The sequence below is a fragment of the Chelonoidis abingdonii genome, chromosome 23, assembly GCF_003597395.2.
Source record: "Chelonoidis abingdonii isolate Lonesome George chromosome 23, CheloAbing_2.0, whole genome shotgun sequence".
Lineage (NCBI taxonomy): Eukaryota > Metazoa > Chordata > Testudines > Testudinidae > Chelonoidis > Chelonoidis abingdonii.
Genome location: NC_133791.1, coordinates 20,793,987 through 20,810,165, shown reverse-complemented (window position 1 = coordinate 20,810,165; position 16,179 = coordinate 20,793,987). Strand labels below are relative to the sequence as shown.

General features: G+C 45.8%; 1 protein-coding gene across 22 annotated transcripts in view; it reads left to right on the top strand.

Moving 5' to 3' along the window:
- Positions 1-16,179, top strand: part of EIF4G3 (eukaryotic translation initiation factor 4 gamma 3) — a 499,287-nt gene that overhangs the window by 166,124 nt on the left and 316,984 nt on the right. For 21 of the 22 annotated variants that reach the window (XR_012654775.1, XM_075060289.1, XM_075060273.1 and 18 more), the window contains one exon: positions 8,445-8,573. The gene's annotated coding sequence lies outside the window, so the exon portion shown is untranslated. Of the gene's footprint in view, positions 1-8,444; positions 8,574-11,650; positions 11,960-16,179 lie in introns of those variants that run through there. The other variant, XM_075060290.1, reaches the window with a different exon arrangement.

Below are 16,179 nucleotides of genomic sequence, written 5' to 3'. Positions count from 1 at the left end.
CCTTTATTACCTCGTTCTAAACGATGAGGCACAGCAACAGCACGTGCGTGCACCAAAGGACAGTACTGTTTTCAAAAGTTCCAGCTCTGGATGTATGGTGCAGGCATATAACCCTCAGTAGAATACAGATAGGGACCATGTATCTCGAAGAACCTCCAGTTACAGGTAAGTAACCTCCACTTCTAAATCTGACTGATCATCCCAGAATGTGCTTCCATAGTGGTCTTTTTGGTAAGAAAAATGTGGACTGCTACTGAACAATTGAAATTTATGTAGCAGCCACATCGGTATACCTTGTCTCTGTGTAATGCAACTTTGCTGTTGGCCATTCTGTACTGTGGTATGGAAGAAGTGTTTGACAATTAGAACAGGGGACTGGGTGTCTGGAATCTTGGGTTCTCTCCTTCACTCTGGAAGGAGTATTGTCAAATGAGTTAGAGCAGAAGAATGGACGTTAAGGCCAGTGTTCCCTCTAATTTTTTCCATCCACGAGAGGAATGAATTTTGTTTCGTTTACCAATATTGAGGTAATGTGTGGATGCATGCCACCAGTAGAAACCAAAAAACCCAGATATATATTTTTAAAAAGTTACATAGGAGTAATTATTCCAGCCAGGACAGGTTAGGCATTTTAGAACTCACTACTCAAAGAATTAAATTTAAGCATAAGAGAGAAATAAAATTATGAAATGCATATATCAGGCAAGAAATTAAAATAACAGCATATTGAAAGAATAAAATTACACAGAATATATGTGGATTGCAGAAAGTACCAAGAAGTTACAACAGCAACAATAATACAAGTAGGTTTTGGGAGGTGGGGGTGAAAGACACTCGTGTGTGTGAGAGTGAGAGAGAGAGTCAGAGACAAGTGTTTATATGTGTGAGAGACAGAGTTGTGTGTGTGTTGGCTGCTGGGGAAATCTATGAGAGACCATGTGCTGTCTCTTTAAGCACAGTGGCATTCACCAGAAGGTTCGTTGTTCAGTCTGCAGCAGCTGCCGGCAGCTCCGTCCTGCTCCCGAGCATTGTCCCCCCCCTTCCCTGCTCTGTGGAAATGGGGTACATGGACAGGGTGGAGGTGGGGAGAGGGGGACCCCCCCCACCCATTTGCACAGCAAGCAGGAGGTTCCTGGGAGCAGCTGGCCAGGGGCCTCCAAGGCAGAGGGCAGGAGCAACTTGGCTCCAGAACAGCAGGAGGAGGGGCACCTGCACACGTCACCGGTTGTGCACATCTTTGCTAATCAAATACGCAGCACTTGATTGATTCTTGAGCAGTCACCCAGTTTAGAGGGAACACAAGTTAGGACGTGTTCTTCAGTCTCATCTTTGCCATGGACTCACCATGTGACCGCAGGGCCCACACTTTACCTCTATGCCATAGTTTCTTCTTCTGTAAAATGTGTTTAATAACATAATACTGACTTACCTCCTAGGGGAGATGAGAGGTTTCTTTTATAANAGGGTTGGAAGGGGCCTCAGGAGGTCATCTAGTCCAACCCCCTGCTCAAAGCAGGACCAATTCCCAACTAAATCATCCCAGCCAGGGCTTTGTCAAGCCTGACCTTAAAAACCTCTAAGGAAGGAGATTCCACCACCTCCCTAGGTAACCCATTCCAGTGCTTCACCGCTCTCTTGAGTGAAAAAGTTTTTCCTAATATCCAGCCTAAACCTCCCCCACTGCAACTTGAGACCATTACTCCTTGTTCTGTCATCTGCTACCACTGAGAACAGTCTAGATCCATCCTCTTTGGAACTCCCTTTCAGGTAGTTGAAAGCAGCTATTAAATAATGGTAAATGCTTTTCAGGCTTTTGCTACAGAAGGGCATAGGATTAGTATTATTAATGAGACTCTCATGGGAAGGTTGCAGACAACCTGTAGCAATGTTGTCATTCCTCTACATTGTGTTAATGTTACTGTCTGCAGCAGGGGTAGGCAACCTATGGCACGTGTGCCGAAGGCAGCACGTGAGCTGATTTTCAGTGGCACTCACACTGCCTGGGTCCTGGTCACCGGTCTGGGGGGCTCTGCATTTTAATTTAATTTTAAGTAAACCTTCTTAAACTTTTTAAAAACCTTATTTACTTTACACACGATAATAGTTTACTTATACATTATAGACTTACAGAAAGAGGCTTTTACAAATGTTAAAATGTATCACTGGCACGCAAAACCTTAATTTAGAGTGAATAAATGAAGACTCGACATACCACTTCTGAAAGGTTGCCGTCCCCTGGTCTACAGCATGTCCAAGGCTAAATTATGGATTAGTCCCTCTGCCACTTCCTCCTTTTTTCTACCCTCACTGTAAGTAGCTCCCTTCCTGTTGCCCAATTAGAAGACAGCATAGTTCTTTATAAGCATCTCCTGAGCTTGTTATGGGTAAATGACAGGGAATGGTACTCTGAAAGAACTCTCTGATTGTACATAATGCTGTTTGTTCCTGAACCGTAAAGCTTTCAGAGACGATTTTTGAGGATTAAAAGCTTAAAGAGAGGGGGGAAGGATTTCTGAAAGGCCTGATTGATGGGTTTTCATCATTGCATGAATCAATGGGATTTTAATTTAGTCCTTCATAGTCACCAAACTTTCAAAAGATTTTTAAAGACTGCATTACTCCTAACACAGGTGTTCTCAAACTCGGGGTTGTGACTGCTCAGGGTGTGCAAGGTTATTATGTGGGGGGTCATGAGTACATGCAGAGAGCAAATGCTATAACTTATATAATTTAAAACTAGCGTTTTAGAAAATTACACCTTTCCGTTGCAATGTAGTGTATTTACTTCAAAAAATATTGTAAACATATAATGAAGCGATCTTTGTTCCTAAACAAAATATATATGTATTATCATCACTTTAATGAAATTAGATTCTGGGGATTGTAGTATCATGCGCACATGTTTGTTGTCTTGAGACTAAAAAGGTGTGACTGAGACAACATTAAAGGACTTCAGCAGCTGAAGAGCTGCGTTAAACTGAGTTTGGCAACCCCCCCCAATAATTTATAATTTAGCAGTCAGAGACGCAGGCAGGGGTGGCCTTGTGGGCCTCTTGTTTAAAATGCTAAATTTTAAATGTACTGCTTTCAGAGCTGGGAGGCTGTGAAAAGTGATATTAACAAATATAGAAATACCACTTTTCACAGCCTCCTAGTTAGCTATCAGGTCTGTTGTGAAAAGTAATATACAAACATTACTTTTCACAGAAGACTTAGCACCACATTCCCACCCTTACTTCTGCATCCAGCTCTGAAGGGAGTGCCAACTCCAGTAGCAACGCAGAAGTAAGGGTGGCAATGGGCCACTAAATCTGCTGTGAAAAGTAATATTGGCAAAGTTTCTTCACGCCCCCTTCCCTCACTATTAAACAGTATATAGTTAAAAAAAAAATCTTTTCTCCTTATAATAATAATTAAATGAAAATGTGTTTTAGTCTTAATTTAAAAGTGGTGAGAAAAGGTAAGTTCATTTTAAACAGTAGGGTTATAAATTTACCATTTATAATAGAGTTAAATATAAAAAATGTGTTTTTAATTCATAATGGGGATCACAGGCAAAGGCTTGCTGTCAGAAAGGTGTCACCAATACAAAACTTATGAATTACTGTAATCTCAGCAAGAAGAGTCAGTAAACTGCAGGCTTTGATGTCTGACCCTTCTTATACATTGTTTCATAAGGAGACAATGTATTTTTTGTTCACACTCATTCTTACCTAAAATAGTTTCTAAATTCTGCTTGAATGAGTTGAAATCAATACATCCTCCCTCCCCCAAGCACATTTTTTTCTGGGAAAAGTTAGGTTGTATATCTTAGATGTTAAGAGGGTCCATATTTACTAGCTGGACAGGACAAGCCCTCTAGGGCAGGGGTGAGCAAACTATGGCCCACGGGCCATGTCCGGCCCATCAGAGCTTTTTAACCTGGCCCTTGGACTCCTATCAGGAAGTGGGTTGAGGCTTGCCCCGCTCCGCTTGTGCCGTGGCTCCGTATGGCTCCCAGAAGCACCGGCATGTTCCGTCTCTGGCTCCTATGCGTAGGGGCAGCCAGGGGGCTCCGCACACTGCCCCCACCCCAAGCGCTAGTTCTGCAACTCCTATTGGCCAGGAACAGCAGGCAGTGGGAGCTGCAGGGGCGGCATCTGCAGACAGGGCAACACACATAGCCCCCTGGCCGGTGCTGCACCCCCTCATAGCAGCCAGAGGGGGGACATGCCACCGCTTCCAGAAGCTGCGGGGGTGGTGCCTAACGACAGGGTGTCATAAACAGATAGCTAAGGGTTAATGTTTCATAAGCAATAGCCCTGTATTGTCATCTTGATGCAGAGTTTATATTCTTATGTCTTTTTCTTTCTTTTTTTTAATATAAAGTTTTCTTTGTAAGACTTGTTTGAGTTTTTCTCTCTGGGTAGGTTCAGGAACAAGGGGAGGGAATTCTCTTTGTGTTAGATCTACGGAGGGTAAGCTCTGCAGCACCAGGGAGTTGGTGGGAGGGGGAAGAGATAGGATCATCTCTGTTTCCTTGTATTTGGGGTTTGTCTCTTTGTGGAATAAAGGAGACATGCTTCTTGGTATTGTGATGTAAAGAGATTGCATCAATACTCTCAGGTTAGCCCAGAGAGGAAAGTCTGGGTGGGAGAGGGAGGAGGAAGGGAAGTGGTTTATTTCCCTTTGTTGGAGACTCAAAGCATCTGAGTCTTGGGGGTTCCCCAGGGAAGGTTTTGGGGGGCTCAAGTGTACCAGGCACTGATTCCTGGTTGGTGGCAGCGAGATAAGATCCAAGCTGGTAATTAAGCTTGGAGGTTCATGCTAAGCACCCAGATTTTGGACGCTAAGGTCCAGATTTGGGAAAGAGGCTTATGATACAGGGCAGTGCACAGAGCCATCTGGCCATGTCTCTGCATAGGAGCTGGGGGGGAGGACATGCCGCTGCTTCTGGGAACTGCTTGAGGTAAGCACCACCCATAGCCTGCACCCCTGATTTCCTCCAGTGGCCCAACTCTGTGCCCTAGCCCTGATCCCCTCGTCTACCCTCTGAATCCCTTGGTCCCAGTCCGGAGTATCCTCCTGCACCCCAAACCCCTAATCCCCAGCCCCACCCCAGCACCTGCGCTGGAGCTCTCACCCCGCTGCATGTTACTCCCCCTGCCCCAGCCCAGAGCCCCCTCTGACACCCTGAACTCATTTCTGGCCCCACCACAGAGCCCGCCGGAGTCCTAACACCCTCTTGCACCCCAACCCCTAATTTTGTGAGCCTGGTATACAATGTCCATACCCAAAGGTGGCCCTCAGGCCAAAAAGTTTGCCCACCCCTGCTCTAGGGGCTTGTCTACACAATGAGTTACTGTATTGCTAGCCAGGGTGTGAATCAACAACACACCAGCTTGTCACTCAGTAACTCACCATGTGGATGCTGTCATAACACAGTGAAAGTCCTGGAGTGCAATTTAGTCATTTGTAGTATGTGAAGCCCCACTCCCAGACTTTGACTGCACTATATCATTGTCCGCGTGGTGAATTACTGTGCAGCAAGCTGGTACAGGGTATATTCACAGCCAGGTTTGCTGTGCAGTAACTCGCCATGTAAACATGACTTGGTGTCACAGTGTGTCACAGTGTGTGGGGGAGTCAGGGCCCTGCACCCCCCCCACCACTTCCTGCGAGTCACCGTGACTCTCAGCCAGCCAGTAAAACAGAAGGTTTATTAGATGACAGCTTGTAGAAAACAGGACCCCTCAGCCAGCTCCAAACTGAAACTCCCTCCAGCAGTCTCACCCAGCCACACATCCTGGCTCCTCCTCCAGTCTTTGTCCAGTTTCCGGGGCAGAAGGTATAACCTGGCCCCAATTCCCTCCTGGGCTCAAGTTAGTGCTGGCGGTCAAGTACCATCCCTCAGTGAAGTTACACCCTTATATTCCACCACCATCTAGTATTAAGGCAGATGGTAAACTAGTAAAACTCCCATGCAACATTACCAGGTTAATACTCCCTACTCTGTCACACTTGGGACTAGATTTTTGTAAGGGTTATGGTGAGATGTCCAAGGGTGTAGGCTGACTCTACCCAGGTATTGCCCTAATGGATTAGGTTTAATAATCTGCTATGATTTTACATTTATTTCAGTACCTGAGGGTCTCAAACCACATTCCAACAAGTCCATAGCTGTTTCTACATGTCTCAGAAGTACATAATTGAATTATGTAAAGCTGCTGCCTGGCACACAATTCTTGTATCTACACAGTAGTAATCTCTTGACTTGGCTTCCAGATTTAATGCTCAGTTTAGGTGAATGATCCTGCAGTCTTTAATTAGTTGACCTCAGATCTGCATTCTTTGTGCATTGTTACTGATGTTTAATCTCAGAATGGTTTCAGTACTGACAGTACTCAAAAGATGTAATTTGACAATATCTGTGGTTTCTTGTGAAGAATGTCAGTATAGATGCACATTTTCATTCTCCATCCTCTCTTCTTCAGCATCTTCGACATGGATTCTGTTTAAATGGATCTGAACATTTGGTGTTGTGAGCGATCATGCTGCCTCAATGGTCAGAGCATTGTAGAGGGTTCTACTTTTGGTGGTGAAAGTGTATGCACATTTGAGTATGGATCTATGCTGACAATTCTTGAAGAACCAGTTATTGTTTAGGTTTCATAGTGGTAGCCGTGTTAGTCTGTATCAGCAAAAAAAACAAAGAGTACTTGTGGCACCTTAAGCTTATGCCCAAATAAATTTATTAGTCTCTAAGATGCCACAAGTACTCCTTGTTCTTTTTGCAGTTATTGTTTAGTAACCTTTTTTTTTTCCCAACAGAAAGTCAACTACTTTTTCTAGAGAGTGATGACTAGCATGCACAGATTCTTCTGAATAGTCTGGTTATCAGTGAATAATTTCCTTGCACTCTGTGTATCATTCTGTTTTTTCCCCCTAACTGTGTATTCTGATGTCCTTCGTAGCTGCTCTTTAATCATAGAATAAAAGATCTGCTTTTGACTTGACAAGCCCACCTCGATAACTAGGAGGACTGTAAAGGATTTTAGTTTTCCTAGTGGCAGATTGCAAAAGTTTCACAATATTCTTTACTAACTAGTTTCAGTTAAGTTGACTGGATGTGTGCATTCCTGCCAGTCTATATCAACCAGGAATAAGATTCCTCTCTGGGGAAGGGACGGAACCAGTTGGAGAAAGGTATAGCAGACTATTTTTACCCACTCTTTTCTCTGATCAGCACAAAGGTTCTTTCAATCTTCTGGCACTGAACGATTTTGGACTATATCCAAACCTTCATATATTGCTCATTGTAATTTTCATTTGTATGTTGCAGCTGTTTGAGTGTCTCTCAAGTGATGTAACTGAATACACCACTACTTAAAATGTAATAAACGGGTTTGGACAAGCCCTTAGATTTAAACCATGTGTCTCATGAGCCCTTACCTAGCTCTCTTGGCTTTCAAATAGACTGAAAATATTCTTCGTTTGTAGATTAGGAGCTTGGAATTTCCTTCTGCTTTCTTTCTAATATCCTTTAATGCTGGCTGATTTTTCTGTGGGGTACATTGCAATATCCCCTTCTATTAATGTTTGTAGTGTTTTGAAATTCCTGAGATTTAAACAGCTGTTTTTAAACAAAGAGAGGTGATTTTGTGAATACTGTTCATTGAGAAAAGAGTGCTAGATTGTTGCAATGTGAGTATAAAACAAATTAGCAAAGATTTCATTGCACTGAATTGCTGGAGGATATCTCTTGCAGTGGTGATTCCGCGTTGATTTTCCGTCTCTTGTTTTACTGACCTGGAAACTGCATTTTAAGCACCTCAGATTAAATCATAGATATAGTAGAATAGAAACAAGTATTTGAGCCATGGAAAGTATTTTATTTAGATCTGCATAGTATGTTTGGCTTTTTTGAGAGACCGAAGAAGGAGCTAATTTTCCAAAAGAACTGCTTTGAATTTTTATTCTTCTTTATTGATGGCAAGTCCATCAGTCAGCAATGTCAGATTTTCTGTGCAAAAGTGAGGAATAAATGGGGAATTTCCTATCTTGTTGCCTTTGTGTGTCACTTATTCTGACTGGTAGCAAGCACCTGTTGCACCACTTTGCAAATCACAGTGAGCAGTTTTTTGCATCAAAAACCACAACATTGTTTGGTATAATTTATGATGATTGACAGTCTCATAGTAAGGTCACATGACTGAAATATCAAGGATATTGCAATGAAATCCCCCAGTATAACTAAATCAAGGTAGTGATGTTAGATTCCACACCTTCATGAGTACTGGTTTCACATAAGTAGTTAAATAATGTTTGAATTGGACCACATTTTAAAAATGCTGCTGATTCTGGCCTCCTTCATATCTGGCAGTTCCTTACTCCCAAAGAATAGAATGGTAAATAAAGATTAAATTACTAATATTATGTTTTACTAATAGTTTATCTCCTTACAGGTAACACAGATAGCAAGACAACCAGGACCTCCTGCACCATCCCCTTACTCTGCACATGAAATAAACAAAGGACACCCAAATCTTGCTGCAACGCCACCAGGACATGCATCATCCCCTGGACTTTCACAAGTAAGAGAGATGCTGGTCAGAAATTTGCCTGGTCTTGATTTTTTTTTTTTTAGTATTTTTCCCTCAGCTCAAGGAGCTCAATTTAAATTTATCTGCTTTCTGTAACCACTATAAAACTGATTAATGGGGAGCATGCAGTTTTAAAGCAAATCCAGCGCTGTAGTGACTTATGTGTACCACCCTAGTTGGTTGGTAATCATTATTGAATCATTATCAAATTATTGAATCATTATCAAATTGCAGAAATATTGGTGACAGTGTTGAGGAATAGCCCCATTTTCTCACAAACTGTTCTGGGTTATGGTCCACTTTTGCAGAAGTGCCTCACATACTGTTATAGTGTTTTTTCATGTTACATTTTTTACACGATGCTGATGGGCAAAGCACTTTACAATTAATATTAGAAATAGTGAAATAAAGCTACAAAAATAAGTGCCAACTAAATGACAGATTGCAAATACAGAAGAGCGAAATAGAAATAATAGTGAGGATGAACAAATAATGTTTGATTAGCAAGTTATTGAGAACAAATTAGTTTTTAGATGTTTAAAAGACTACTATTGTACTGGAATGAAAGTGAAAGGGGGAGCATGCTCCATAAAAAAAGAGGCAAGCAAGAAAGAGAAAAAGGAGATTGAGAAGGGATGCTGCATGAAGCTGTGAAGGATTGGGAGTGGAGGAAAGCCAGTGATGTGGAGAGCAGGCAAAACGAGAATTAGAATCTTAGGACTTTTCTACACAGAAACTTAGTGTGTGTTAGGCTAGTGTGCTGTAGATTCACACCCTGGTTTACTGCACACTAAATTCATGTAGATAAGTCCTTAAACTTAATTTGGATTTCAGCTGACAATCAGTTGAGCAGATGGAAAAAATGTAAAGCCATGAGATACCCAGAAGGTTAAGATGGGCAGTGGAGTTCTGAACAAGATATATCAGTTTACAGGAGAAAGGGGGAAGACCAATTGTGGAATTGGGGAGGGCAGCGTCCAGAAGACAGGATAAGAGATAATGAAAGCTTCAAGCTTACTCTATGGCTAGGAAAAAGCAACTAAAAATCTTGGTGAACGCTGCTGAAAATTCCAGCCAACCTCTTTAATGTTGGAGAAGCAGAAACGTATGATCCAGTTTTCTTTTTTTTTTTTTTGATGTACAAAAGCAAATGAGGATGTGTATGAAACATTCCAACTGGTGTATAAATATAGCGTATTAGCAGATTACAGATAAAGCACTATGTATATGATACATAGGGTAAGGCACCTTGCAAGAAATCTGAAGACCCTTTGTTATGTCTGGATACTTGTAAAGGCCCATTCTCTTGGAGGCCTGGAAAGTGGAAGTTTAGGTATCTTGCAGGCATTGTGAATGCTGTCCGGGAGCATTACATTATACTTTTATGTCACTGCTGCTACTTAACCATTCTCTGGTTTGAAGGTAGAGCCTCACACTAGAAAGAGAAACAAATTCCAAGGGTGGAGGAAGCAGGGGAAACTCCAATACACCTCCACGCTGATATAACGTGACCCGATATAATGCGGGTTCGCATACAATGCGGTAAAGCTCTGACACGCTGCTCTGAGCAGCGTTTTAAGGTGCCGGGCCAGGCAGGGGCCGAGGGGTTCGATAAGGGGCAGAGGGTCTTGGGGGCGGTCAGGAGCTCCCCCCACCCCCGAGTCTCTGGGGCAGGAGCTGTGGGGGTTCTGCAGTCCCAGAGTGGCCCGGGGGATTAGCAAAGGCCGGGAGCAACCCGCTCTGCTGCCCTTGACCCTACCCCAGCCGTGTCACTCAGGGGATGGGCTTGGGGGAAGGGCTGCTTCCTGCCACGGCCAGTGAGAGACTGTCGGGGGCCAGAGGGAGAGGGGGAGGGTGATAGGAGTAGGAACAGTCAGGACAGGGGGGTTGGGCGGGGGCATCCTGGGGGTGCTTAGGGACAGGGGTCTCTGGAGTGAGCAATCAGGAAACAAGAAATGGGAGTTGGGGGGCAAAGCAGTCTCACCTATAATGCGGTGAGATTTTTTGTCTCCTGAGGACCGTGTTATATCTGGGTGGAGGTGTATTTTATTTGACCTTTCTTGCATAGCAGCAAACTCATTAATGGTGAACTTGTGGACAAAGGGAAAGCCAATCCCTGAATGACACTGGTGGAGGAGAGGAAGGAGAGTGACCTACACAAAGTTTTAAAATGTTAGCCAATTTTTTTTTCCTTAATATTTTCCAATTGAGTCAATATTTGCAAAGAAGATGGGGTCTGTGCCAGAATCCCTACTCTAGGCAGTCATGGAGAATACTAGTTTGCTGTTCTAATGACTCTTAGGGGCTTTGAAATTAGACCCAGATTGTGCCACCACTACGTAGACTACAGTATTTTTTATCTGTGATGATCAGTAGGAGGAGCATGGACTTGTTTCCTCCCCAACCTCTTGGGGACACTTGTAAGTGGGTAGGAGGGAGCAGTCCTTATGCTTAATTGTACCTGTCCCATTCTTTGGTGGCATAAAGGAAGGAAAGCGTAAGGACCAGATACAGTCTAGCCCTGGTGAACGGATGAAAGCATCCAGTCATTTGTTTCTCTAGGTGGTTCTGGCAGCTCTTCTGCCAGTACATTGGAAAAGCAGTGGCTAGAAATCTTGTTGAAATGAAAGCTTGAATTCTGTAGACAAATAGTAAAAAATGGAAGGGAGAATAATAGTTGTTTTCACTGGTTTTCATTATTTATGCAAATTGCCTTTAACAGAGTTTTTCTGCTGTAGTGGGAAACAACTGCTGACCCTCTTCTTGTGAGTAGAGTCTCCTCTGCTGACCAGATGGAGGCAGCTAGAGATTTGTATCTGGGCAAGCCTGGCTAGCAGGAGGTCTATCCATCAGTTGCTCTTTACAGTGTCAAGCCCCTGTAGGAGCTTCCATTAATTTCCCCAGTGGTGAATCTATTCTGTAATAAGATCTTTCTTCACTTCTACACTCTTTTGATTCCTCTGCTTTTGTCTTGACTGCTTTTACTCTCTTTTCTCCCCTGTGTTCCTTTGCTGGTTTCTTCACGGGGCAGAGTACATACTCCTCTGCCTGACATGCCTCCAGCAGGAAGAATGAAAATGGAAGTAACTCACACCGATGGCTCCCCATCAAAGCACCAATAGCCTCTTCTGCTCTGTGGGGCACCCCACTGAGGCATGGCCTTACTGGAGCTGGAAGATACAGAAATTTTGGGAGCAGCTGGGAACCCCTCATAGAGCCAGATAGTAGCTGCAGCAGGCTTCTTGGCTCCTATCCGAAAACAATGTTACAAGAGAAATCAGCTGCAGTTGTGGCAACAGTTGCACTTTAGAGAGCAAACCAGCCTGGAAGAGAAGCAGCAGCCCCTACACTGTTGAGAGAGAACTCCAGCAAACAAGGTAAAACCAGTTCCTTCTCCTCAGCAGGCAAGAAAGGGGGTTAGAGATTAATAGGATCTTCTCATTCTTCCCTACTTTTCTCTGATAGCCAGAACCCATGCATATGGGTAAGCTCCCAGAGTACTACACTGAATGCATTTAGTGATAGGAGAGTAGTCAGGTTTCCCCCCACCTATCCTTTGTGAGTGGCCTAGTAAATATGCTACCAGCTATACTGCCTCAGCATCTATATCATTACTGCCAGAAGCAGCCTCGAAAAATACGTAAGTCAAAGTGTAAAGATGGTTGCTTCCCCCTCAGCTGGTTCATCTGAGTCACCTCCATTAGGCACTGCAAAGGTTACAAACAAAAATTCCAGAGCACAGAAAGGACACATAGGTGGATCTCAGATTCTTTCTTAGTTGATGCCACCTCCTTTTCCTGGAAGATGGAGAGCTATCACAGTTCAATTTGGAAAAAACTAAATCTGACCACAATAGCCAAAACAGACTATTCTTCAAGTGCTTGCTCATATTGATTCTAATTAGGTGTGTGTGTGCGTGCCAAGTGCACAGTCATTGTAAGAGTTTTACCCTAACAACACTCAGTGGGTTGGCTGAGGCGCCCCCTGGAGTGGTGCCCTTACGGCGCTGGATATATACCCCAGCCGACCCAGTGCCCTCTCAGTTCCTTCTTATCACCCGTGATGGTCTTTGGAACTGTGGAGCGTGGCTTCGCTGATCTCCACTTCCCTAGCTTTTAGCTCGTTTATAGTTGTAAATAGTTTTTATAGAGTAAGTTGTTATTAGTTTCTAGTTGTAGTTAATAGTTGTTATTGTTAGTGTAAATAGTAATTGGGGATAAGGGGCTTTTCCCCTTCCTTCCCTCCCGGTACCTGGGCTCATGCCTAGGTCTCCGGGTTTCAAACCGTGCTCAGCCTGCCTTAAGCCGATGCTTACAGGAGACCCCCACAGCTCCTGTTTGAAGTGCCTAGGGGAATCCCATCAAGTGCCGCCTCGGACTAAAAAGGAGCAGACTTTCGCTTGAAGCGGTACTTAGCCGGAGGTCCTTGGCTCCATGTTGAGACCGGCACTGCCTCTGGCACCAGAAGCAACAGCTTCACGTCCCAGCACCGGCAAAGACCCCTGTCACCGGACATCTCTGGTACCTCTACCATGTGGCACTGCTCACTGTCTCCGGGACCCAAGAAATAGCACAAACAACCTGCTGCTCCTTTGCAGTTGCCGGCACTTCCTGTGCCTCTCTCGGAGCTGCGTCCCATGCTGGACCGCCCTGCGAAGGCTCCAGCTCCTGCACTGTTGATTCCGGCGTTAAGCTCCCCGGTGCGTACCGCAGTCGAGCTCAGTCTGCCTTCCACCCTGGAGAGTTTCTCTATGGCACGCGACCTGACTGCGCTCACCGAGCTGAGACCGTCACAACCTTCAGTACCACCGGTACGGGCTAGTCCCTCGAAAGGAAAACCCTCCATGATGCACCCTCTGTCTCAGAGCAAGAGGGGACGGCACTGATCCTGGTCCCAAACTCGGTTACAGTCCTGATCCAGACGCTGGTCTCATCCACGGCACCGCTTGCAGTTCCGGCATCAATCACCATCTCAGCGCTGGTTGCACTCATGGTGCTGCTCCACCTAACGAAGATTTTCTTCCCAGTACGAGTCGGTACCGGTCCAGCTCCCGGCACTGATCCTAGCACCGGTCTATTTGGAGTCAATCCCGGCACCATTCTGCCCATAGATCTTCGTCTAGTCATATCTGCCTCCCAGCACCGATATGACTGCTGGTCCCAATCCAGGTTGCAGTACCGCTCGAGACTACAGCATGGGGAGACAACGCAAGACAGGGTGACCCAGCATGTGCGATCGGCTCCACCTTGGCTGTCCTGTCCCAATTCGAGGTCGTCTCAGGCAGAAAGTGGCTACCGTGTCCAGGACCAGGATGTGGATGGTGCTAGCCAATGGCACGACGAGGGGCAGGATCCTCGTCAGGGACCTCCGCAGTGGTCCTTTTGGCCCCCTTGGGCATAGCATCATGCCCAAGGTGTCCCCTCGGGGGCTTCTCGCTCTGCCCACTCAGAACTCTGGGTACTGGAGGCCACAGTGAGTCGCCCTTCCCTGGGGAGTTTGGAGGCGATGGCCCCGCCCTCAGCTCAGGCCCATGCCCCTAGCATGGTGGACCTAGGGCAACCGGAGTCTCCCCAGCAAGACTTGCCCCAGGACCCGTTAGTATCCTCCTCGTCTTCACCCGACGAGGCAGTGGCGGGTACGTCCTCCTCTGGCCCCTCACCTATAGACCTCCGTGCACACCAAGAGTTGCTTCTCAGAGTGGCACAAATCATGAGCCTCCAGGTGGACAAGGTGGTGGAGGTCAAGGATCCGGTAGCGGACATTCTATCTGTCGATACTCCGACACGTATAGCCTTGTCATTTATTTGGACTATCCAGGCTAATGCCAATATGCTCTGGCAATCTCCGGCCTCTATTTCTCCCACAGCCAAGGGGGTGGAGAGGAAGGGAGAGGGATAGCTCAGTGGTTTGAGCATTGGCCTGCTAAACCCAGGGTCGTGAGTTCAATCCTTGAGGGGGCAACTTAGGAATCTGGGGCAAAATCAGTACTTGGTCCTGTTAGTGAAGGCAGGGGGCTGGACTTGATGACCCTCAGGGTCCCTTTCAGTTCTAGGAGACAGGTATATCTCCATTAATTAAAAAAAAAAAAAAAAAAAGTACTTGGTCTCCTCCAAAGACTACAAATACTTGTGTATTCACCCCCAACTGTGCTCCCTTGTTGTACAGTCCATTAATGAGAGGGAAGGATACTGCCAACAAGCTCCCGCTCCTGGATGCTAGGCACCTGGATTTATTGGGGGCAAGATTTATTCTACTGGCAGCTTACAACTCAGGGTGGCTAACCAGCAGACCTTCTTGAGTTGCTACAATTATACCTGGAACTTGATGGGAAAGTTCAAAGAGCTTATTCCTCAGGAGTCTAGGTAGGAGTTCGGGGCCCTGGTGGAGGACTCTAGCCTCGGGCGTAGCCATGCACCATATCTCGTGGCTGCAGGTCTCCAGTCTTCCACCAGAACTCCAGCAGACTATCCAGGACCTGCCCTTTGATGGCCATGGTCTGTTTTCTGACAAGACTGACTCCAGACTCCAGAGTCTGAAGGATAACCGGGCCATTGTTCGTTCACTGGGCAGGCATACCCCGGTGATACAATGTAGGCCCTTCTGACCCCAACCACAGCGCGCCTACCCTAATCCCTGGCCGAGACAGGACTTCTCTAGAAGATGCGGCCGGGGTGATAGGAAGAGACAGTCTGGTCCTCAGATGGACCAGAACCAGGGCCCCCACAAACCTTCGGTGGGGTCCAAGCAAAACATTTGAAGGTGTGCCTGAGGGCGGAGCACCAGTCTCCTTCCAAGATCCTTCCCCACCTTTCACCAACGACCTCTCCTATTTCCTTCCTGCGTGGTCCCGCATAAGGTCAGACCAATGGTTCGTAAGTACGGTGCAAAGTGGATACCGCCTTCAATTTGTTTCACCACCACTCTTCCTCCTGTCCCTCTTCAGGGACCCCTCTCACAAGCAACTCCTCCTACAGGAGGTGCAAACACTCCTAACTATTGGAGCTATAGAGGAAGTTCCAAGGGAAGTGAGGGGCAGGGGGTTTTACTCCTATTACTTCCTAATCCCCAAGGCAAAATGGGGACTACGGCCCATCTTGGACCTGCGCAAACTCAACAAATTCATGGTAAGCTTGAAGTTCCACATGGTTTCCCTGGGACCATTTTCCCTTCTGTGGGTCCTGGAGACTAGTACACCACCCTCGACGTGAAGGATGCATACTTCCACATAGCGATTTACCCGCCGCACAGGCGTTTCTTTCGCTTTGTGGTCAACCAACAGCACTTCCAATTTACCATCCTTCCCTTTGGCCTATCCACGACACCAAGAGTCTTTACAAAGTGTATGGCCATTGTAGCTGCCTCCCTCCATCGACATCGGATCCAAGTGTTTCCGTACCTTGATGACTGGCTCATTCGGAGTCGCTCCAAGGACCCGGTGCAATCTCATATCCAGTTCACCATGAGCTTGTTCAGACAGCTGGGCCTGCTGCTCAATGTTGAAAAGTCCACTTCTGAGCCGACCCAAATAATTGACTTCATCAGAGCACTCCCGCTTCCAGTCCATGGTGAGCATTATCCACGGCCTCCAACACTTCCT